Source organism: Falco rusticolus, chromosome 5 (genome assembly GCF_015220075.1).
Source record: "Falco rusticolus isolate bFalRus1 chromosome 5, bFalRus1.pri, whole genome shotgun sequence".
NCBI classification, from domain to species: Eukaryota; Metazoa; Chordata; class Aves; order Falconiformes; family Falconidae; genus Falco; species Falco rusticolus.
Window position 1 is genome coordinate 8772357 of NC_051191.1, and position 23905 is coordinate 8796261.

Here is a 23905-nt window from a genome sequence, read left to right on the forward strand (position 1 = left end):
GCATGGAGCCCTTGTCAGATTCATGAGGCTGCATTTCAAAAACAGCAGATAGCTGAGAGATGAGAAATGAAAGACTTTGATTATTGAACAGCTTCTCTGTGAGCACTTCCATTTGTAGCATCTATATTTGAAAGCCACTTTAGTCAAACAGGTAATCTAAGAATATCCTGGAAAATTCAGATAGGGACTGAAAAGCCCAATGTAAAGGGCAAAAAAGTTACAGGAATAGAAGTCCTCTCTATGTCCTTGTCATAGCCTCCTTAAATGGTAAATGCTTTTACATCTGCATGAATGGATTTTAATTAAATGTATTCATAAATAGAATACTGGGATGACACATCTTGTTGCAAATACAATCTGTCAGCAAGCAGCATCTGGAAGAGATGGTGCTCTGTCAGCTAAAGCAGACAGAGGAACCCTGAGCCTGTTCCCCTGTGAAGAGAGGAGTGCTACCTCTGCTAACTGAAGACAATCCACACGGTCCCTTATTTCTCCAAGTTACAATGAAGGCCTGAATCTCTGATCTTAAAGCCAGGCTGACTGGATACCAGTAACAAATTTCTGATAACCCGTGTTAAAAACTACCCCAAGACACTGTCTATCAGCATCCATCAGCTGGGGTGAGAAGCCTATCCTACCTTCATTGTTCAATAAAAATGTCTTGGCAGTTAAAAGAAGATGCAGATATATGCCAAAAATAAAATAATGCAGACATTTGTTGGGGGCCTACTTGCATTTTAACATCATGGGCACCTGTTAAAGAACAGGAACATTTTGAATAATAAATTTGAACAAAGGAAGGAATGGCACATAAGAAGTATGGGCTGTGTGCCAGTACCATCACTGACTACCACAGTTTGCACACATGGCCACCTGGCATGTATAATGGGGTTGTTTTAAGCCATGCCAAAAGCAACCTATTTTCAACACTTTTTTTTTTTTTAACATTCCTTCATACAATAACATTTTTTTGACTGACTGCTTTAAACTATCTCCAAAATGTAATGCCAACCACTGCAGTTCATTCACTCTGCAGCACAAATACTTCATTGAGATTTTTTCCTCAGTTTACATATCTGAGACAAAGTCGATTTACATCTTAGCAGGCTGTAGGTGATCATCTTGGTACCTGGTGTGACCTATAATGCATATTATAATGCATATTGTCACAGCAGGGCTTGCAGACGGAGGCCTCTGAGTTCTACTGTCCTGTAGTAATAGCACTCGCCATGTCTGCACGGATATGGGAGAAAGGATGAAAAGCTTAAACCTGGCCCCAGCAGGGATCTGGCAGTTTTTTGTCTAAGCAACAACTAGTCACACAAGGGTTTTGAAGACTACTTTGGTAATAAAAACAACTGCAGCGTTTGGTAGGTGCATTTAATTAGCACAAAGCGACATAGGCTGTAGATATACATTTTCCAGGAGAGAGCTATTTACTAGGCACACCAACTGTTTCATGTTACACTAAATCTGAGGGAAAGTTGTGTAGACTCAGCACTGTCTTCCTCCATTCATTAAGACCAAGCAAGGCCCTTCCTGAAGTCTGACTACCGTTCAGCAGTTCCTTTCTTCATAAGACAGTGAGTTTACTTATCATCAGTACTCCTAAACCCTTTGGGACTTTACTCAACTGCCCAGCTTTTTGGAATGTCTTTCCCAACAAAACAAAACAACAAAAATTATTTTTTGTAAACTCAAATACACCACACCTCCAGACCTCAAAAAGATTGCCAAATATTTTTGAAAGCATACACAGACTAACAAAAGCCAAAGCCAAAGCCATAGGGAAGGGCTGGGAGATCCCATTCTGTCACCAGTCTCAGGAGAGACATAAAACATGATCCCAGAGACTGTGCTATATTTTAATGAAAAGCATTTCTCAACAGTTATAATGTTTGACCTTTACCCTTTTATTAGTCTTTTATTATCCATCTGGAGTGTTAATTACCTGTAACATTACCTTGAGTCTTAAGTACTTCCAGGTGATTTGTTTCTGTCTGAGAGTGTATTCTAAAGCAAAAAGAAGCAGAAAGCAAGCAAACCCAGGAACCTGAGCATTATTAAATGAGTGCAGTTATGTGCGGTTATGTTGTGTGTCCATCCTTGCAGTGTGGCACCGTGCAACTTAGCTCTAGAGTAAAATGCAAGAGTACGTGCTGTAACTATGATATACGTTACTGCTTGGGCCCTGCACTGCAGAGCTACCGACCTCATGAAACTGCTGAATTCAGCTACAAATCCAGTACTTAAGAAGACAGAGCCACAGAATGGGTATTCTTATTCCTAGATATCTAGACATATCCTTGGGGAACTGGTTTCCTTTCATGTCCTTTGTTCATCTGGTGAGCTGCCAATTAGGATTCTGGTTCCTATTAACAATTGCTAAGCAGTATATGTGATGCTCCTCATGGAAAAGATTGCAGCGAATACAGCCTGAACAGAGCAATTCCTTTCCACAAACTTTATGTTTCACTGGTAGCCACAGATTTGCAATCATAATCCTGGTTTGTTTCAGTAAAGGTACAGAAAAGCTGTTGGACAGAACCGCTTTGGGCATTAACAGACAGATAGAGCTCAGACAGGCTGGAGGTGTGGAGGGCTTCGGTCTCTCAACTGTAGACATCAGCATCATCAGAGGCACGTCAGCCTCCTAATGTATACAGAACTACACAACTTCCATGCGGAGTGGTGTCATTTCCATCTCACAGGTAAAGAACACAGGCACACTGAACCTTAGCTGGGTTGCACCCCACCCCGAGCTTATGTCCAAACTAAGTTCATCTTAAAATCGGGCAACCACCCTCTCAAATGTAATGCAAGCTGCTCAGAAAACCAACGCTTTAAACGCACAGCAGGCAGAACAAGACAGCTCTGAACACCTCCAGAGAGCAACGTAGAGAGCCCAACTTAGGAGTCTGCATCTCTCAGCTTCTCAGTGTACATGAAGATTCAAAGTGTCCCTTGTCCCTGCGCGGCTGAGCAGGCAGCCAGCTAGAGCCCATCCACCGCCAACACCGCGTGCCGGCCCCGGCCCTTCTCCTACTGCACTGAACGCAGCAGTGCCACTGCCTGTCCCCGCACAGCAGCTACCGTCCAGGGACCCTCACCAAGCAAAGGGGAGTCCTGAATCCAGGCTGCCCCCAGCCTGGAAGAGTTTCTGCCTGAGCAACCTGGTTCGGGAAAGGTGCCCAGGCATCAGGAGACGAGGCATTCATGGCAGGAACACTCCCTTTCCCTGCTCAGTCCACACCGCTATAAAGCTGGCGAACATAAGACTTGGGCTAAGAGAATGTCAGCTTCAGAGAGTCTGATTTTTACCTAGAGCATTACGCTGTTAGTAGAAGATGGCAAAGTCGTGATGTTTTGCACTTTGTGGGTTATCTTTGCTTTTGTCCTACAGATGTCAAAAGCATAAACACTCTTATGGGTAGGTACGGCTGACATGCAAGCCTATGCACGAAGTAACGTTATGCAGCCAATGGCTTATGCCTGATCACCGGATAACATGACTTTCCTCGGCACATAACATCACTTCATCAGCTGTGTATCTGCAGCATCTGGGTCTGTGTGTCTAAATAAGATCTTTGTTTGCCTCTGCTGTGGTGCAGCAAGACCAGTAAGGGCATACGGAACTACAAAAACCTTGGCTTTGCAAGCAACGGTAGATCAAGTAAAGGCCATCTCTTGTTTTGTATATTCTGCTAATATAATAAAATTTTAAATCATACGAGTGGGTGGAGATGATGTTTTTCCTCTTTCAAACACTGTGGTTCTCCTGCTGAAGGGATTACCCCAATAATTGGGCACATAAAGGATGCCAACACTTCCTTTTTTCCAGACTACTGTAGCACTTTTTTCTTCCCTTTACCACGCAGCAGAGAGCAATTCATCTCTTTCAGAGGCTATATTGGTTTTGTTTTCTTTTTTACACACTATTGCTACAGAAGGACTGCAGTGTTAGCAGAGGAATGCTCTCTGTTTAACCTGTAGCTAGAATACCACTCTGAAAATATTTTCTTCAGGCAACAGGGTGTTTGACTTGGCTTTTTAGAAGCTCCGCTGAAGAGGCAATTGAAAAGAAAGCCACTTTGATAAAGCAAACAGTTATTTTCTTATGATTACTGCCATTAAACAGAGAAAAAAACCCAGCTGTGATTACTGCACAGGAGCACAGATGGATAACCAGGAATTTTTTAAAAAGTAAAGATGCAAAGTAAAGCTTCCTGGGCAAATCCTGAACACGAGTTGAAAAAAGAATCTGGTTGCTTTTCACAGCAAAGTCAGTATATTTTAACTTTGGGGGTTTTGTTGAGGTTATTTTTTATTATTTATTTTAATCCTATAGAATGATAAAAACTTACCAGAAATTCTGCCCGATTTCTTTATTGATATAAAAATATATTGATAACTTAATAATGACTTGATTAATAAGACTGGATAACCTCATTTATCCTTGTAGTTCTTTGATGATATTCGTTTACATAATTAAAGGCAAAAGTGTGAACTTTGGTGTATACCTTTTTGAAATGAGATTTGTCCCCACTTGCAATGTTAACTTAGTATCACTGACCTCTCAGAGAAGGCAGAAAAGTTAATTCCACACTCACAGCACTTTAAAATAATCATAGTCTACCTGTCAGTACTTCACTGGCAGTTCATTTGAGCCAAAATTAACAGTGGTATATACTGTATTTTCTGGATTGGAGCTCAAGTTATTGGAAATGTAGGAACACTCAAGTCCTATCTGCTAACCTTAATTATGCTATAAAATATCTTGCCGTAATATTAGATTATATAAATTAATTCCAAATAGCAGTTTGGGTTTTACTCCAATGCACACAGCCTGATGTACAGAATAATGAAAAAGGGGGCATAATGATACTTCAATAAAAGTCAAAATTTCAGCAGTATTTCTGGCACTGATAGACTAACTGATTTTATCTCATAGGCTGATAACTGGATATACCCACCAGGAGAATATTTTTTTCCCAGTTAATTAGCTGTAGAAAACAGGAAACATATTTTTAATATATATGAAAGCCTAACCAAAGATGTTTCCCAGATGGAAGCTTCTCAAATTCTCTGATGTCTCTTAGTTATTGGCAACTTGTCTATTTTCCATTTTAGAACAATTTCATGTCTTCCCACCCACAGCTAAGAATTGATCTCACTTTGACACAGATTATTAAAGATATTGTGGATTAAATCCTCACCTTTTTGAAGTCAGCAGGCATTTTGCCAGTGATTTAAGCAGAGTCAGGGCATTACCTGCAATGCCTGGAGTTTTATAGTAAAACTAAAGTTGTTCATTTCTCCCATCAGAGATAAAGCTGCTCATCTACTCAACAGTCCAGGTCTTCAAACTACGCAGTAGCTTTTGAGATAAAGCTCCCCCATGACAGAGGAGAGATGTACAGGTTTTTAAGGGCCTTCCCACAACACACCATTAGTTTGTTGAAATTAACCTTTGCAAGGCTTTTCCGACAAAGAGATTACTGAATAGTAATAAAGTTGATATGAGTATCCATAACAGTTTTAGTTAAATAAGAAAAGTTTGGAAGGATCTATGCTTTCAGGCTGTGGATTACAAGGAATATTGGCAATGCTTATTTGATAACAGTATAATGCTGAGTTTCACTGCATCTCCTTGAGAATCTGTGCGACTGGGAGGATTTTAAGTAATTGGGAAAAGTATTAGAATTCAAATCTGGAATAATTATTCACCTATATCTCTATTGTTCTTGTTTACCCCTTTGAGGTTTAATATCCTTCACTGGTTTCTTGAAACAACATGTTGGAAATACATAGATTTAAAATATGTACTGGTCTCGTGAAACATGATAACAACACAGTTACCATTAGTATTCCTAATAATGTATTTTTTACTTCTATTCTGATAAATACATAAGGAGATGCAAAAGCTCTTGGTCCGTAGGAGAGATCACCAAATAGAGGCAGTTGGAAAATGGTCGATTACAGGAACAAAATGAACTACTCCTAAGACAGCTGACTTCCCTCCCTTCTTCAGTCTCTTCATAAAACAATGATCCCCAGGAGAAGACTTGTAGAAAGAGACACTGAAGCCAGGTTCCCATGACCAGGTAACTTTCAAGACTGTCTGAATATAAGTTAGTATTTCCCTCTATCACGTTAAAACCTGGCTCAGGGTCCCTATTATCCTAGGCAATATATATGCAGATAACGGACTGCTACTGTTATCTTTCGGTATAAGGCTGAATGCCTGCTCGCAATGATCACCAGAACGCATTAATCAGTACCAGAACGGCTGTTCATCCCAGCTAGCATCTTCCATATAATTCCATGACCATACTGACTGTGGTGTGTCTCCAAAGCAGCTACTGCACATGAACAGATAAATCATCCCATTCGCTCCATCTGTGCAGGCAGACAGTTGTTGCTGTGCCATATGTTCAAAGACTCTGACTGGATTTTACTGTGCATGTCATATAACCATCCCTGTGTACATATAGGGTACCTGTCTGGGATGATGAATACCCCTCCAGAAGTATTGTGCCAATGGTCTTCAAAATCCTGACTGCAGTCCTGACAGCTATTCACAGAATTTAAAGCTCTCCATGGGTAGTCAGGAAAAAAAAAAAAAAAAAAAGAGGATGCTGGGGTAGGAAGTTGAAAGTTTTAAAAAGGAATGGAATTTAACAGAACAATGAATCTTTGTCCAACTGCTTTCTGACTAAAAGTTTTCAATCTCATCATGATAAAACAGGTGGAGGGAAGGTTGTTAGCTTGAATAAATTAGTAATTACAGTCTGGAAAATGGCAAAAACCCAAACAAAGCCCCCCACTTTTTATTTGTGTTTATCCAAAATGTGCTAGAGGTATTCTAAACAAATGATTAACTGCTTTGTCAGAAACAGCATGAGCAGAGACAGTATTGATCCATCCCAAACCTGTGGGCTCTTTCATCCCATTACGCCTGAAGCGCCAGCAGGATCTGTCTGGTACCTGCTCTATATAGCCTGCCTCACAATCAATTAAATCCTACGCCAAACCTGTGTGTCACTGTCACACTGCAAAGTCAGCTCTATTAAAAGCTGTTCTTTTCCCCCTTCTTTGAGCATTGCATGATCCTAGTTCACATTATAAAATGCAAGTTGCCCCTTTTTGCAAAGTTATTTGCTACAAGCCACCATTCTAAGATTATGTATAAAAAATAATATTTCCAAGGAATTGTGAAGAACCAACGAAGTCCCTATTTTCACTGCTTTTATCCTACTCAGTTAAGATAGGAATAGACTTTCCCTAGAGCACACACAGTTCAACGTTTTCTCTGGTTCTTCTAAATTTTAAATACAGAACTACAGAGTGATGGTCCCCGTTCTTTCCACTGAAGAGACAGCATTTCAGCAAGCTTACCAGTCTGTCCAATAACGAACACAGCATACATTCTGACAAACTGCCAAGCAGAGTCTAGGAGATCCTACAGAAAAAAAGGTAGCCCCAAGCCTCACCAGAGATTAACCTTGTTTTAAATAGATTTATCTTGTTGCAATACCTGAAATTCAGCTCAGGGTCTTTCATGAGCACAAAGGCCATGGCAAAGCTCACTATCAGACTCAGGGGAGAATGATGAAGCTACATCAGCTGGTAGCAAACAGAACAAGCAAATGATTCTGGATAACCAATCTATCTTTCTGCCACTCAGCCCTCCTAGCTTGCAAATATATAGCTGCAGTATCCATCCTCAATGTTGATTGCATTATCAAGAGCAGGATGAAGTTTGCTTTGTGTAACTACTGTATTTTTACACACACATATTAATTTTTTTAAATATTCAGCTTCTAAGAGAGAGTGGAAAAGAAAAACAAGCAATGAAACTAGCAGTCCCTTGACTTACAAAGCAAATTTCATTTCTCTGTGACTGCAAAATAGTATCTGCTGAGTTTTCTCAGATCCACTGTCTCTATGTATAACAGCTGGAGCAACTGAGTGGTAAAAAAATATTTTCAGTACACACATATCTCCTTGCTACCCCAAAGCTATCTATTTCGGCAATATCTAGTCCAGCACTTTATTAAACACAGCAGGACAGAAATATTTCTAGGTGCCAATAAAAAGAGTTTCTCCAACAGACAGAAGAGACTTCTTGGCTATATCAACTCCATGTTATATGTATGTTAAAAGGATCATCACTTGCTGAAAATGAGACTGAATCAAGTGGATAATACTCAAGGGACTGTCAGATAACAACACCAAAGGTATAAATAACAGCTTATGCTGAACTGCTGAAACTTCCAAACCCAAATGACAGTTCAATTGTAAAAAGCATCTGCTATTTATGCATGTTTTGGTTTTGTAATCTGCAGATTCTGAAGTCTTCTTCCTCGAGGCAGACCTGCCAAGGACCCAGGCAAATGTTATTCCAAACATGTAGATAGTTGATATTTCTGTTTCTATGACAAAAAAAAAAAAAAAAGATTGGAATTTGGTGAGATCAATGAACGAGCTTTTTTCTGTGGACTGGTAGGTTAGTTTTTTCTCACCCACTCAGTATTTAACTGAAGTCTTTGCAAAGACAGTGGACATGAGTCCATGGAAGAGCTTGGAGGTCTTTACTGTAGACTGTGGTGACATTTACTTAAAACATTTTTCACATTCCCAAATCTTTTGTGAACAAACTCTTCAAGTTTATTCTATAGCAGATTTCACAAGCCTCCTCAAACATCTAATAGTGTGATTGCTGTAACACCTTGAAAACTCTTCCACTTTACATGCATGCCTCACACCCTGCTACAGGTCAGTGAGCTTCCCTGCACTCAGCTGGTCACAGGAAGACACATCCACCTTTTGGACTCCCACACCAGTAAATTTCAAATCAACATGTGTAGCCAATATGAAAAAAAAATGTTCCTCACTCTAAAACATTTCCCAACCTGGAGCAATGTTCTGAGGACTAAAGGAGTTGTTAAGTTTCCCAATCTCCACTTCAAGAGGTGGTAATATATGCAGGGAAAGGATAGCGTGACATTTGAAAGCGACCTTAACAATAGCTTTATCTCATGGCAGGCTAAGTTGAAAGCAAATAAAAGTGCTTATTTGCCAACCGCAAAGCGGAAAACACCATTTGCAAAATACAAAACCACAAGTGTGCAGAAATGAAAATAAATGAGCACTTATCTGTAATAGTTACCCCATACTTGAGAAAGGAATTTAGCAAGTTATCTGGTGCTGATGTTTTTCAACACAGCAGCCCTTCACACTGTGCTGTGAAAAGCTTGAACTTCAGGCTGAAGCACATTAATACATTACATTGTCGCAGCACTGTCCAAGCTAGCCAGCTGCAACAAGGTCTTTTACCATCACATACCATGACACTCTTCATGGCAGTCCCTCTGCCGCCTTCTCTTAGCCTCTCCTCACCCAGGGCACGCTCACTCTCTGCTTCTTCCTCCTCTCTTTTCCTCGGCTGCTCTTTCTTCACCGGCTGCCCAGCCCCTTAACAGAACCAGCCACAGCTGCACCTTGCCTACATCAGCCAACCCCCACCCCTGAAGCCAGCCCACAGCTGTATGTTATCAATGATTATTAACCCAGCTTCATTCCTCTACATTATATCATAATTCTAAATAAAAAGTGCATCAGTTATCATACTATATATGTATGTGGGCATGTGTGTGTACCTGCACATGCATTTTTTACGTATGTTCTGCTGCTTCAGATTGAGATCTGATACGACAGTAACCAATAACTTTGGAACAACATTTGGGATGATCTGTCCCCGAACCTTGTCTCTGAAGGACAAGGGGAAAATGGCCTGGTTTTCCCCAATCCTCCTCCCTTTCCCTTCCTTCTGCTTCATTCTTTTCTCAAACAGACCCTGCTCAATATCAATATCTTCAGAGAAATCCACCATCCATATCGCTTCATCAAGAGGCTGCCTGTTGCCAACCGCCTCTCATCCTCAGGAAGTAGCTGATAGTACCATTCCCAGAAGGAAGGAGAAAGCTCTAGGATTAATTACTCTCCAGTTAAGTGCAGAAAACACATTTTCCGTGACATATTTATCATCTCACACATTCAAAAAGGCTAACATTTTGCACTCTAAATGGAAAGCCACAGACTCTATTCTAAGAAGCCTGAATCTTGTTTCAGATGCAGCAGAGCAGAGATCAAGGACCATAGGAAGGAAGATGGAAGTGGAGAAAGGTAATGGCATAACCTCTCAGCAGAGTTTTGTCTGTAATATGGTGGGACAGAAAGGAGGGCTTGACTCATGTTTTGCTCAAGTTGATCTTCTCATTCTTTGTAATTGTCATAGCAGAACTGAGTCTTGTGGATAATCTAAGGCCAAAGTCCTATTTCATTAAAAACAGTAGGAATATTCCCGGTGATCTCTGTGGACCTGGGCTGAAGCCTCAGCAGCCCGGCTCTGCCGCACCATTTCTGTAGGGTTTAAGCCTGGCAGCCAGAGGTTAGAGGCCAGCCGAAGCAGTGAAACAGCTCACCCGTGGCTCAGTCACCTCACAGCCTGGTATATTAACTTGCCACCCTTTTCTGTGGAACACACTACCAAGGCTGTGATCTGCAGCGGCTGCAGTGCAGGGCTGCCACCCATCCTACCACCTGTGCTGCAAGGAGATGACTGTGGCAGAGAGGTGACATAAAGAGATGGGCAAAAGAGCTTCCTCAGCTGCAACAGTTCGACCAACATCCAAAAGCTATCAGCAAAGAAAGTCAGAGAATGAGAGGCCGGGAATGTGCAGCCCTGTCTGCCCGGCACTAGCGAAGCCCTGAATACAGGAGTGGCGTGGGAAGAAGGGCAGGCAGCGGCAAGTGAAGCAGAGAAATGAGCATCATTAGGGAACAGCACAAAAAAAGGAAGCCAGATGAAAGGGATGCGGGAAACAGTCACATAAATCTTCACCCCCTTTGTGTATCATATTAATTTGCATGGTTGTTATTTTTGTGAGGAGATATTTTTTTCCTGAGGAGTAATCTGTCAGTTTTCATTAGCCCCTGGACAAGCAAACCTCAGCCAGCAATGATGACCTCCAATTCTCCTCCCCGAAAGGTGCCATTCCCGCACTTCATGTTTTACGCAACATGTTTTGCTGTTTACACTGTCTAGTAGAGCAGATCGCCTGCACTTGATGCAAAATAAGGGACTTGAGCCTCAAAGAGTGTACCTATGAGTCCACTGATTTCAGTGGCGTTTCACTGATTTATAACAGCTCAGCATCAGGCATTGAATTTTATTGCATTAGAAAATAATTGCAAAGATTTTACTGTGCCCATTAAAAATCCTCTGTTAAAAACTTAAAGTACAACAGTTAAATGTAATTAAAACTATCTACCACAATTATTGATAATTTTTTTTCTGTACAGTGTGAAAATATCTCTTGCTGTTCCCTCATCTTTCATCTCTTGTTTTAAAGACATTGATTTATTAGCTTACAGCTTCAGTAAATTGAGAAAGCCTGATGCTCAGACTTCTTACATCTGACTTCTGAGTCTCATTTCTCAAACGTACTGCACACTTATTTTGACAGTTATGCTAGATTTAATTAGGAGTCAGTTTTCCAACAGTTCAACTAGTGCAGCAGTATTTTGTTAGTGTTTCCCTCTTTTATGCTAGTTCAACATAGACTGAATAACAACTTTGAATTTTGTTTTGCTACATGTAAGGTAGTGTGACAGATCTGATTTTATTCTCTTTATTCTCAATGAAAACCAATTAACAGATATCAGTAAGAAAATTCTTAGAAAAAACAAAGTCCTTTTGAATGATAATCTCTCCCCTCAATAAAGCCTTCCTTGTTCCGCAATTCATTTAATTTCCCTTTTTCACACAGCCCTATAAAACTCACTTGTAAAATATTTCATGACGATCATAAAAACATAAAGGCAAAAAGGGCTTCAGTGACCTTACTATAATCTGACTTCAAACAAATACAACAAAATTGCAAATGTATATAAGATTAATTGCTAATCTCTTCAGCAGTATCTTTAAAATGTAAATCATAAATGTATCCCATCTTCTTTTTCCATTCCTATACTTCCAAAACAAAATGTTTTCAGAAAGAATGGTTGGTTCTAGCACTATAGATCTTTCTGAGTAGTCTTTATTAAAAATTGTTTTCTTGAAGCATTAAAGGTATCGTTCTATCTCCACTTACAGACCATTCAGCTCTGATTTTTGTGTAATTGATGCAAATGAAGCATGTAATAGTGTTTTGTCAAATGCATGAAAAACAGCTTTAGGACTTTCTAGTTATAGGAGAAATGAGAATGAAGAGAATTTGAGAAGCTAAAGAAGGTTAAGAACATGTTAGGTGATTTCATTCTTCCAACGCACAAAAATACTTATGCCTTATCTACCTCCAAGCCTGAATGGATATGCTAAGCCTAACTTTTTGGAGATAAAATGCTTTTACTTCCTATATTACCAAAAAAATAGACTGAATATATTAGCAGCTACATGAATGATATCTAGAATAGGACATGTGCATTTGCTGATGGTTGTAGGCAGAACACAAAGTACATCTGGGTGTTAGGCACATATTAAAGCATCACGATACTAACTAAAAAGTATCCCCAAACACAGAGATTTTATGTTCTATCCATTACTTTTTCATTTAGTGCATTTACAAAGGAGGCAGCTTCTAGACTCTAAATTGAAACTCACAATTCATAAGGTTTCAGAAGTTCAGCACAGGTTGGGACATGAACACTGAGAAAATCTCCGAGTGCAGAGAAGACTTTGTAGTGTCAAAAAGGTAGAATCCGAGGTAATAAAAAGGTTAAAAGGCTTGCTGCCTGGAATATCTGCCTTCCTCACAAACAAAAGTAACAAAGTTCTCAGGTCCTAGAAACAGAAGACAGCCCTCCTGAGTAGTTCATAATAAAAGTGTATTTTCTTCCATTTCATTTCACGCCAGACTTGCTTTAGAGTGCCAGTAATTCACCTTTCTCAAAGATAATGCAGTTGTGAATGGCAAGCCAAACTTACTTTTTGACCAAGCCATTTCCCCACTCCTCAGGAGGTCCTCCAGCAAACCGATGGAGTTTTCTGTATAGCATAAGGGGATAAACTGGCTGATAAACAGGTGCATGAGAAAACTGTTTTCCTTTACTCAGTATGAAAGCTGAGGTTGTAGAAACACGAAAGGTGTCTTATCGTGGCAGTCTTCAGATTAACACTCAGTCCCAGGATGCTCAAGGTATCTTCCATCTGCTGCATACCAAGCACTAAGGAAATGGGCACAGTGATGGTTTGGGAGCTGAGCTTTGGAGTGTCGAGGGAATGGGAGTTTAATCCAAGATGGCACACACTGAAGGCTGTCAGATGTGTATTGGTATCATAGGCTCTTAATTAATCTTATCTGGAAACTGATTTTTGTGGCAAAGTGTCTAATAAATATTGAAATTTACCTGGACCATCTTGATAGGTTTATGGTGGAGCACTTACATACTCTATAGAGCATAACTACAGCAAAAATATTTTGAGATAATCCACATTAATCTCTACAGAAGAGAGGACATGTTCTTTCTTCCTTGTAACTGACTGATGACCTATCCTTCTAAAAAACTGATTAATTTTGACCTTATTCAAATAGGCAGGTAGCCAACTAGCCATCTGCACGTGCAACTACGTGTAAAATACATGGATATACACTTGTACATGCAATCAAAGTTGCTGCATGTGCATTTGGGTTGTACACAGATCAAGATCTAGTGTGTGGGTTTGGCTTAAATGATTAAAAGCAAAGGTAAAGCATAGGTCTTCAAAACCCAGTTTACTCCTGTCTACATACTGAAAATTAATGACTGTTTCCTAAAGATCTCGTTTTAGATTATTTTTTTTTTAAGAATACACTTACATATTGCACAACAGATTTCAAGAAATCCTTTTGTGTATAACTGCTAGACATTCTGCCACATCATGCACTACTTTATTTCTGTGCTGTCTTCTGAATGTGTTGGGTCTGGCTTGAGCCCCTAGGCAGCCCGGATAGTGCTGTGCTTTGTATGGGTACCTAGAAAGGTGGTGATAACGCACCCGGGGTTTGGCTACAGCTGAGCAGGGCTCACACAGCACCCAGGCTGTCTCGGCCACCTCCCCACCTCCCCCCCTCACCAGTAGGCTGGGGGTGGGCAAGATCTTGGGAGGGGACACAGCCAGGACAGCTGACCCAAGGTGACCAGTGGGATATTCCATACCATATGACGTTTGCTCAGGTATAAAAGCTAAGAGAAAGGAGGAGGAAGGGGGGGCATTTGTTATTTATGGCATTTGTTATTTATGACATCTGTCTTCCAGAGCAACCGCCACACGTAACAAAGCACTGCTTCCCGGGAAGTGGCCGAATATTGCCTGCTGATGGGAAGTACAGAATAACATCTTTTCCTTTGCTTCCATGTGTCTTGACGCAAGTCGAGGCGGACTGAAAAAAACACTATGTCTGCATGGCTGGGTTCGGACAAAATGGCCTTTATTGTTTATACAAACTATTTATATACCTTAGACAGTGCAGGTGTTAGACCCTGATAGGGTTTTGTGTCCTTCTTCTTGCTTGCTGTTTGCTGTTGCTGGAGGTGCCCGTATGCTGCGGTTCTAAGTTCGGATTCTTCACATCCTGTTTACATACCTGACAATTTAAGACAGCCAGTCTTAAAGGTACACATACTCTTTATGAGAATTATGAACACATAATTCTCATAAAGCAATTCCACACACAGATCAATATCATTAAAAAGATTACAATGGCAATTAATACCGTTGTCCCGTGCAAAACCAAATCTTTTAACCATCCAGTAATTCCTAAACTCTGTAGCCAGTCCGTTAACCCGTTCTCAATCGTTATAGCCTGTACATTTTTTCTTAACTCAGCAAGCTGCTTATGAATAGAGTTTGAGTGATCAGTCAAATTCATATTCTTTCCTTAGCGCTGTTCACTATAGGCTACTCTCTACTGTTCATGCTGTTTCCTTATCTTCTAGAGGTGAGATCACATTCCTCCTTTGTTTCTGTCTCATCCTAGTTTCTTCTCATACTCCCTTAAAGTTATTTAACTCTTTGCTGCAGGATCTCAGCTGCACATCAAAGCAAGGCCACAACTGCATATTATCAATGTCAAAACAACTCACTGTCTCTGTTCCGTTGTTCCGTACAATTCTACAATTCCCTAATTCTACAATTCCCTTTTTTTTTTAACAGCAAAATACATTTCAACCGCTGTAATACAGTATAGACAGCTTTTCCGCGTGACAGAACACAGTCACCCTGTACTGCAAAACAGTTTTTTGCAAGTCCTGCACTACTTTCCAAGCAAATGGTGTGTGAACATGAGGATTACCAGCAGCCGCATCTCCCAATACAACAGGATATGCATGCGGTGCATCGGTGGAAGGCGTAGGAAGATAAGGAGCGAATCCCAGTTTCCCTCTCTTAATGCCCCATCTCTTACAGCCTGCCAAAATCGCCGAGGGTCACGCGTCATTACTGTACCACTGGAAACTGGATTTTTACCACCTCCAACTTCTTCATTGCCTGTGACTGATAACATTATCGTAGCTGGACCCGAATCTGGGTTTTCAGCATTTCCATCCTGCGCAGCCAGGGGTGGAGCAGACGGGGCGGCCAGGAGGGGCCGGAGTAGCCGGAGGAGGGAGTGTGGGCTGGCACAAATGCTGGGGGGGGGGGGGTCAGGAGGGCTGGGATCGGACCACCGACGCTTCTGCTTGTCATTCTCAGAATCGGAATCAGTATCAAGTATAAGTTGATGCAGTTGGAGAGATTTAGGGGATTGGGGGCATTGGGGAGTGGCGTCTGGTAAGGGACACAGACTCTCCCCCTCCCCCACCCCCTCATCCTCTTGGCTGTATTCTGGAGGGTGATGCAGGGGAGGTTTGAATGATGTACCCTCATTCGCATTTTGCTGACTTTTTAAGCCCCCACTTGCGTCTTGCGGACTTTGCAAGCCCCCACTCGCATTTTGTTGGCTTTTTAAGCTCCCACTCGCATCTTGCAGACTCTGCGAGTCTCCACTCGCATTCTGCTGATTTTGCAAGCCCCCATTTGCGTCTTGCGGATTTTTGAAGCCCCCTACAACATGTCTAAGCAGTCCCCATGTAGGAAAAAGCCCCGGTGCCTTTTTGTCCCCTTTCTCCAGAGCTTCTGACAGTGTTGATCCTAAATTGTCCCAGGTCGACATATTAAGAGCAGTCGCAGGGGACACTTCCAGTCCATGTGTTTTGGCCCACAATAACATATTTTTTAACCAAAGCCCATCTAAAGTAATTCCACGCTTCTCTAATACTAATTTCCACATTGATAGCACTATGGTATCTTCTTTAGATAACTTACTCCCCATGTTGTCCCTGGTGGCTCACCTTACCGGTGTCACTTCTCCCGGGATCTGGCAGCCGCTCGCTCCGCTTCACCAGGCTCTGCCTCCCCAGCAACCCGCGGGTCACAGTCTCGGGATCTGCTCCTGACACCCCTTACCGGGGTCACATCAGCACAGTCTCAGGGTCTCTTTTTGATACCCTTTACTGGGATCACATCAGCACGTCGCGGTCACCAAATGTGGTGACGCAAGTCGAGGCGGACTGAAAAAAACACTATGTCTGCATGGCTGGGTTCGGACAAAATGGCCTTTATTGTTTATACGAACTATTTATATACCTTAGACAGTGCAGGTGTTAGACCCTGATAGGGTTTTGTGTCCTTCTTCTTCCTTGCTGTTTGCTGTTGCTGGAGGTGCCCGTATGCTGCGGTTCTAAGTTCCGATTCTTCACATCCTATTTACATACCTGACAGTTTGTGGCTGTCTTAAAGGTACACGGCTAAGTCTTTGAAGTCAACTAACTTGTCTGCAGACCCGCTGCAGACCCCAACATCCACGTGCATGACCTTTGCTGTTGCTTCATTAAACTGGCTTTATATTGACACAATTTTTTTTTCCATCTTACTTTCTCCCCTGCCATTCTGCTGAGGAAGGGAGTGATAGAGCAGCTTGGTGGGCACCTGGTATCCAGCCAAGGTCAGCCCACCACACTGAACTGTAGGGGCATCAGCTCACTTATTTGTTAGCCAGAAAGCTGTATTTCTGAGTAGAGAACCAGCTGTTTACTCTATGTGAAATATATTCATCCCTAGGATATCAGTGTCCATATGTGAGTAGAAAGGGGAAGAAAAGCTGACACACAGTATCTCTCCGCTAGGCTTCATCACACCTGCCAAAACCAAAATACAGTTATTTGAGTGTTTTAAAACACTCCATTCAAGTCCTACTGCCATAAACTCCAGGGAGAAGACAGCTGAAGGAAGGTAAAGATGCTGCATAAATGGTCTTGACTGCCTTGGGGCCCTCCTCAGCCTCTATTTCAGATTGGAGAATAACCTTTCTATAGCATGTATGGAGGACAACCTTGATTAGAGATTACTTGTAATGCTATCAGCATTAGCAGGGACAGTCTGATTCAAAACACGGAAGCTCTTTTATTCTTGAATCTCTGTAACAAGGTTCTTGGTCTGATATGGCTGCACCATGAAGCCTCCAAACCAAGTGACATGCTGCATACTTGCATTCCTTGTCCTTTAATTGGCAAATAACTTTAAATACCAGCAGTGCATGTGCCTGCTTTTACATTGAAGGATGGACTAGGCAAATGTATTGACCTGTTTTTCACTTCAGTGAAAACACTTTCCATGCAATCTCTACATAACAATGAGCAAAGAGTAAGGCAATGCTGCTTAACAAACCCCCTTACTTTAAGTGCACTTATCTATAAATACCATATTCCTGAAAAATTATACTGCCTACATAGACATAACATAGCGTTTCAGTTTTTGAAACTGGAAGGCAGATGAGCTACTGTCCTTGGGGACCATTTTGCAAAATTATGTGCACTAGGTGCAATCTGGTCCACTCAGTCAAAAAACAAAAGCATTTTCTAAATGCCTGCCTGTGAGCCCCAGGGATGAGTTGTCTCTGGCAGCAAGAATTAGGTATTCAGAGATGACAGAGAAATCGCTTCCCTCTTTCTTCAGATCACGAGTCTGGAACTTTGACTCCATCACAGGCTGCTCTGGACACTGCATGAAAAGCAGAATCATCCAGAGCAGCAGTTCTCAAAGGAGGGCTTAGGTGCCTAAATAAATACTTGAATTGCCACAAGGCCCCATACCTAGTCCACCCTATCATTGCCTTGCAGAGCTATTGGGAAAATCTGTGCAGAGGTGGCTGACCCTTTGGACCACCAGTTCACCCACAACAGCAGCAGGGCAGAGCCTGTACCACTGGATGTCACAGGATTGCCTGTCCACTCTTTTAAAAGCTTTGCTTCTTTGAAATCTTCTTGGACACAAGCAGTGATCCCAGCCCCTTCCTTCATCAGCCTGAGCACACTCCCATGCCAGCAACAGGTACGTGCAAGGAGAATTACCAAACCATGGCACAAAGAGCTCGGCACCCAGCTCACCCTAGGTGGGGCACCACACAGCCAGGCAGTAGCCTTCCTCGTCCTGCTCCCTCCCTCCCTCCCAAGGGAAGAGCAGAGACCCACAGATGGCTGCCATGAGCTGGACGTCTCCTGTCCTTTTGCCTTTTCAAGCCAGCAGGCCTGCAAGGCTCGGGAAGCATTGAGCCTTGAAGGGCCGGCTGGCCTCGATCCTCTTAGCTGCCATACGCCTGTGGTGGCATCAGCTTTCTTCCCCGCTGACCAGCAGAGACCTGCTCAGCAGCCATGCCCGGGAAGGCAAGAGAGACAGCATTTGCCAGAGCCAGTCAGCATAGAAGGCACAACCACGCAGGCAGAGAAAAGGCTAAGAAAACTAGGCCTCTGGGCACTGTATGCAGCACACACCCCGACTGCTGCTTGGCTTTGCCCCAGCTCTCAGTCTGCTCTGCCCACCCTGCTCCCACCGCTCTCCTTCAGGCCAACGTTGCTGACACACGGGGGCACTGGCTACAGAGACTGTGACCATGAACAAGCCCCACAGAAGTGCTCCATTTCCATTCCAAGTGCTGACTACTCCAGACCACTCAGAAACAGAGGGCAGAACAGTTTGGGTCATCAGGCGATGGCTTCATGCCCCTTTATATCCCTCAGGGGATAGGGGCCAACGTAAGGAACCACTTCGCCTCAAACATCTGCCTACTGCCTTGCACCTACCTCCCACCTGGCTTATCCACATCCCCAGGCTGACACATGAGCCTTCCTCCAGGAAAGCACACTTTACAAGAAACATTTGGCTACTCAGCTTGCAAATGCTCAATTGCACGGTTAGGCCTTGGAATGTATCTTTTCACTCAATTGACCATGCTGACCAAGGCAAAGGAGACAAAGAAGCACTCTGTACTCAGGCTGAAAACATCCATAACCATCAGTTCATGCCATGGGTCAGCTGTGTTGCTCCAGTTCATCTGTTTTAAGATTGCTGTGGCAGAATAGAGCTACTAAACCAGGATCTTTTGCATGCCCAGTCTTTACATTTTCCCATGGTAGATGTATCTGCAAAATGCTCACATAATGACTTTTACAGCATAATGGTCACATTCTGGGAGAGAGCAGAAATGCTGCAGGCCATGCCATGAGGCACATCAATAGTCTTGGCAGAACTGGAGCTGGTGAAAGGACCGTCTCTGATGGTACACCACAAGCTCATTCTTTCTCACATACCCATACCACTTGGACTGCATTTCCTCTTCAGCATTCATTATCAGCCCAGTTCCAAACTCCCTTTCCTTCTTGGGATTTTTTATGCAATGCCGCAATGAAGACAGAGTTGCCTCAGGAAGCGGGACAGTTTTCTTTCGAGGTGACTTCAGCACTGAGAAGACTCTGTGGGCTATGCCCATTTAACCAGGAAACAGTTACGTACAGAGAGAAAGGGAACAGCAGAACAGACTGTTAGTTTTGTGCAAAAAAGACACAACGATAAGACCTCTGGGGAGGTCCTCCTCCACAGCCCTACCTTGGAACTGACCGAGTCTGAATCTGGCTCTCGCACAAGTCAAGCAATGTGAAATGTGCTAGATCCTGCTAGTGCTGCAAACAGCTCCTGAAAAGGGTTAAAGCCAGCATGAACAAGTGTGAGGTCATTCGCCTGAGCTGCAAGAGAAGATGGCTGCCTTGGCAGGGGGCCAACTGAGAAAGGCAGAGCTCAGTATTTTTCAGGGTAACACTCTTGCCAGTAGGTCACAAATAATCTGGAAAGGTTTCTGTTGGAAGCTGTAAACAGGCTTCACAGACTGCAGTCTGTCACGGAGTCCATGCGAGCTTCCATCTCGCATGGAGACCTTGTGTCCATGCTGAGGAAGCAGTGGGTGACTCCTCAGAGATGTCCCATTTCAGTGTCTTCTGCAGTGGAGGAAGAAAGTTGTCCCATGCCCTGGTGGCTTTTAGGTGACCATAGGCTTCTGAGAACCTGGAATACTGTTTTCTTTTTGCTTACCAGTGATGGTTGGTCTATGCCTCAAGACAGACAGTAAGATGACATGAATCATTTGATTTGACCCATAATGCCACGCCATCTCTTGCCAGGGATAAAATCTGATCATATCACATGATCGTGTTCTCGTTTATCGCCCCACAGATCTTAGAACCATCCTTCTCCATAAATAAGGAAGATATAAGGACGTCTCTCCTCACACATCCTGGCTTTCAATATCTTGTCACGCATCACTCCATGCTGATGACCTCTGGTTCTAGACCAGGTTTCCACGCACTCCCATAAGAGAAGGTGTCAGTGTCTTAGGTCCCAAGCACAAAAATACAATGGAGCGATACCATGGCTCCTGCTGGCGTACCCCAGGACCTTTGAAGGGAAAAGCATAAATATGTCCTGCTCTTTGAAGGCATCTGAGTAAGACAAATCCATAGGAAGAAGTGCCGCACAGACATACTGTACGGACTGCCACACATTGACTCCAAAGCATGGACTGGCCTGGAAACACGGTGGAGAAAACCAAGAGCCAGAAGCCAGCCCTTCACCCACACCGCACTGCCCTTACGTGTTAGTAAGCCACGACGTTATGGCCTGAGCTGGGCCGAGTTTGTTATGCAGGCCCCTGCAGGATCACAGTGTATGTGCCGCAGGCGTAGCAAGGGGCGGAAGGGCCTCGCTGGAGATGCCAGCCCAGGGTACATTCTGTTCTGTTTCATAAACTTTAAAATTCTGGGGTCACTATACACAACTCTTGTATTACGTTCCGTCAGGCTGCTTGGAAGTCTTATGACAGCCAGTATGTGCACCCTGTCCTAAAGCACAGAACAGAGGCATTCAATTTGGTATGCTGCTCAGGTGACTGAGTACCAGCATTTTACAGAATAGCTTATTCAGGAACAAATTATATATCTGTGTCACTGCTCTCTGCAATAAATGTAGAAAGTTTTATAGTGCATTTGATAAAAAACTCAACTTTGGTTTTTTTTATGTCATTTAACTAAAATTTTATGTTTGTGATTGCTTTCTGCAATACACAATGCAAATGGAAAAGAAATATGAGGAAAATTACATCGCTAGAGGGGAAAAAAATTAATAAATAAAGTGTGCTTGAAATAAAACAGATGGTTGGCACCTGTTGGTTCTGCATAGCCCTGGGTGACAGTTAAGCTGTTCCTACACTTGCAGAAGGAAAAAAGTAAAGGGAAATATAACTATCGCTGTTGTACTTCTGCTATTTCAGGGTTCTTGATGTTGTGGGGTCTGGGGTTACTGGCTGTGCCTAAACCGAAGGTTAGTCCCAGTTCCTCGACTGTCCACAGCCTCCAACACTTTTCCATAGCCTGGAGGATGCTGTGCACGTAGGCCAGACTACCGCTGTCATGCACACCCAGGGATCAGGACCTCCCAGCCCAGCATGGCCCTTACCGCCTCCCAAGCAAAGCCAGAGCCCAACGGCAGCCTCTGCTGCCCTGTCTTGCAGTCAGCTTCTCTGGAGTGCTGAGAAGTGGAAAGCCATCACACTGTGGTCACTTCATGTATTTCCGTGCCCTCCCTTTTTCTGAAACACAGCTAATGTGGATCCACGCACGGCACTGCATCATATATTGCTGTCTGAGCAAGGGAACACTCCCTGCAGAGGCTCCTTTGCAGAGAAAGTTTGTGACCCCTCCGTACAACTTTGCTGCAATACGGTCTCCAGCGGTCTAGATCTCTGTAACACTTCATGGCCATATACAGTCTCAGAAACAGGACGTCAAGAGTTGTCAGTCAGCTGCAATTCATTTTTCCCACAAAGTTATTAAGTGTGACAGTAAACACTCATCTCCAGCTAAGCCCGTTTTGAAAAATTACTTGAAGGCAAGTCGTTGAAACAGACAGGTTGTTGCAAACGGGAAAAGTGAGGCCACCGCCTGTGCTGATTTGCCTTAGGTTCAGATACAAGGTCACACTGTAGGAAAAATGAGGGGAAAAAATCAGCCTATGCTGTATAATAGGATAATTCTAATAAGAAAATTGCTCATTCTCATCTCTTATTCACAGAGATGCATTCAGACAACCTGGAACGGAACCTCCTCCCTCCACAGGTTGCCTTTAGCTTGCACCGGTACTTGGTGACGTGTATACCACATATAGGAAGTTATCTTCTTTGGTCACCTCCCACTAAGCACAGCAAGGGAAGGACAGTTTTTCTCACCAGTGCATTCTTGGAAAACTGGCTGGTTTCAATCAACCTGCAAAGAGGTTGCCTCCACTCCCACAAACCACCTGCAGCAAAGGGGCAAGAGCGGTCCAGACTAAAGAGTGATGCAGTAAGATCTGATATGGAGCTCCTACGACAGAAGCGTGATCTTGCACGTCATACTAGTAAGTTGGAAGGATGAGGCACTACAGTCAAAAAGCACAACTACAGAAAGTATATTGAGTCCACTGGTACAGAAGTGGCTCTTCTTTTGTACGGTATGCGTAATGACTGCGATTCCCGTGCATTCTGCGACAGCTCTACTACTGCAAAAGTCCATCAGCACCAACAGCGTTCAAAATTCCATCACCTTAGCCATCCAATGCTGTTTTTTCACCATACAAAATGTCACTAGACGGATTACATGTCAGATTTCGGAAGGTCATTTCCAACATCCGATTTCAGGAACATCCAGTATTTACTTATTTAGTGACCACTCAGCCACATATTGACACATAGTCAAATTATTTTCATGCAACCATAGAAAAATGAGCCCCTGCAACATTTACGACCAAGTGCTGTAACCCGGCTCTCGTGCTCATAGTAGCATTCCTGTGACACTCGAGAAAGATTTGATCAAGTCTGTGCAGTATATGTTTTAGGCAGTTTATCAGAGCCGCTAGCCTAAAAGCATCCTCAAACAGACATGACAAAGCATGCCACTGTTTTTATAGACATGTACTTACTAAGTGCAAGAACTACATAAACGACTTATAACCTTTTACAATACTATAGCAATTGAGTTATTTACCTCATCTTTAGACCAGCATCCCAGAACTTCTCCCTCTTCCTTCTGCAAGTGCCCTTGAAACATTTGGCCACTAAGCACCTATCTTGTATAACTTTTGAGTCTATCTACTATTTCTTGACATGAACTTTCCACATTGAATAGAATTTCCAAACTCACAGAAGAATTCCCATCAGAGTGTTTCTAAACGAATCACTCGGAATCTGTAAGACGTTAGCAAAGCATCAAAATTTAAAGTGAATTGTTCCTGTTTCAAAAGAACTAATCCTATAGCTCTATTAGGCTGTATACTTGAAAATTCTACAGGGTTCAGGAATGGAAACAGTAGTCCAGAAGCACTGTGAAAATGATCTCATTTACAATAAAATTGCTTAGCAAATCCATTCATTTTGGGGGATAATAATGCTGGGAAAGATGCACATGATCTCATCTGCTCTCTCTCTGTATTTCGTTCTCTGTTTAAGACAGAAAAAAGTCCACT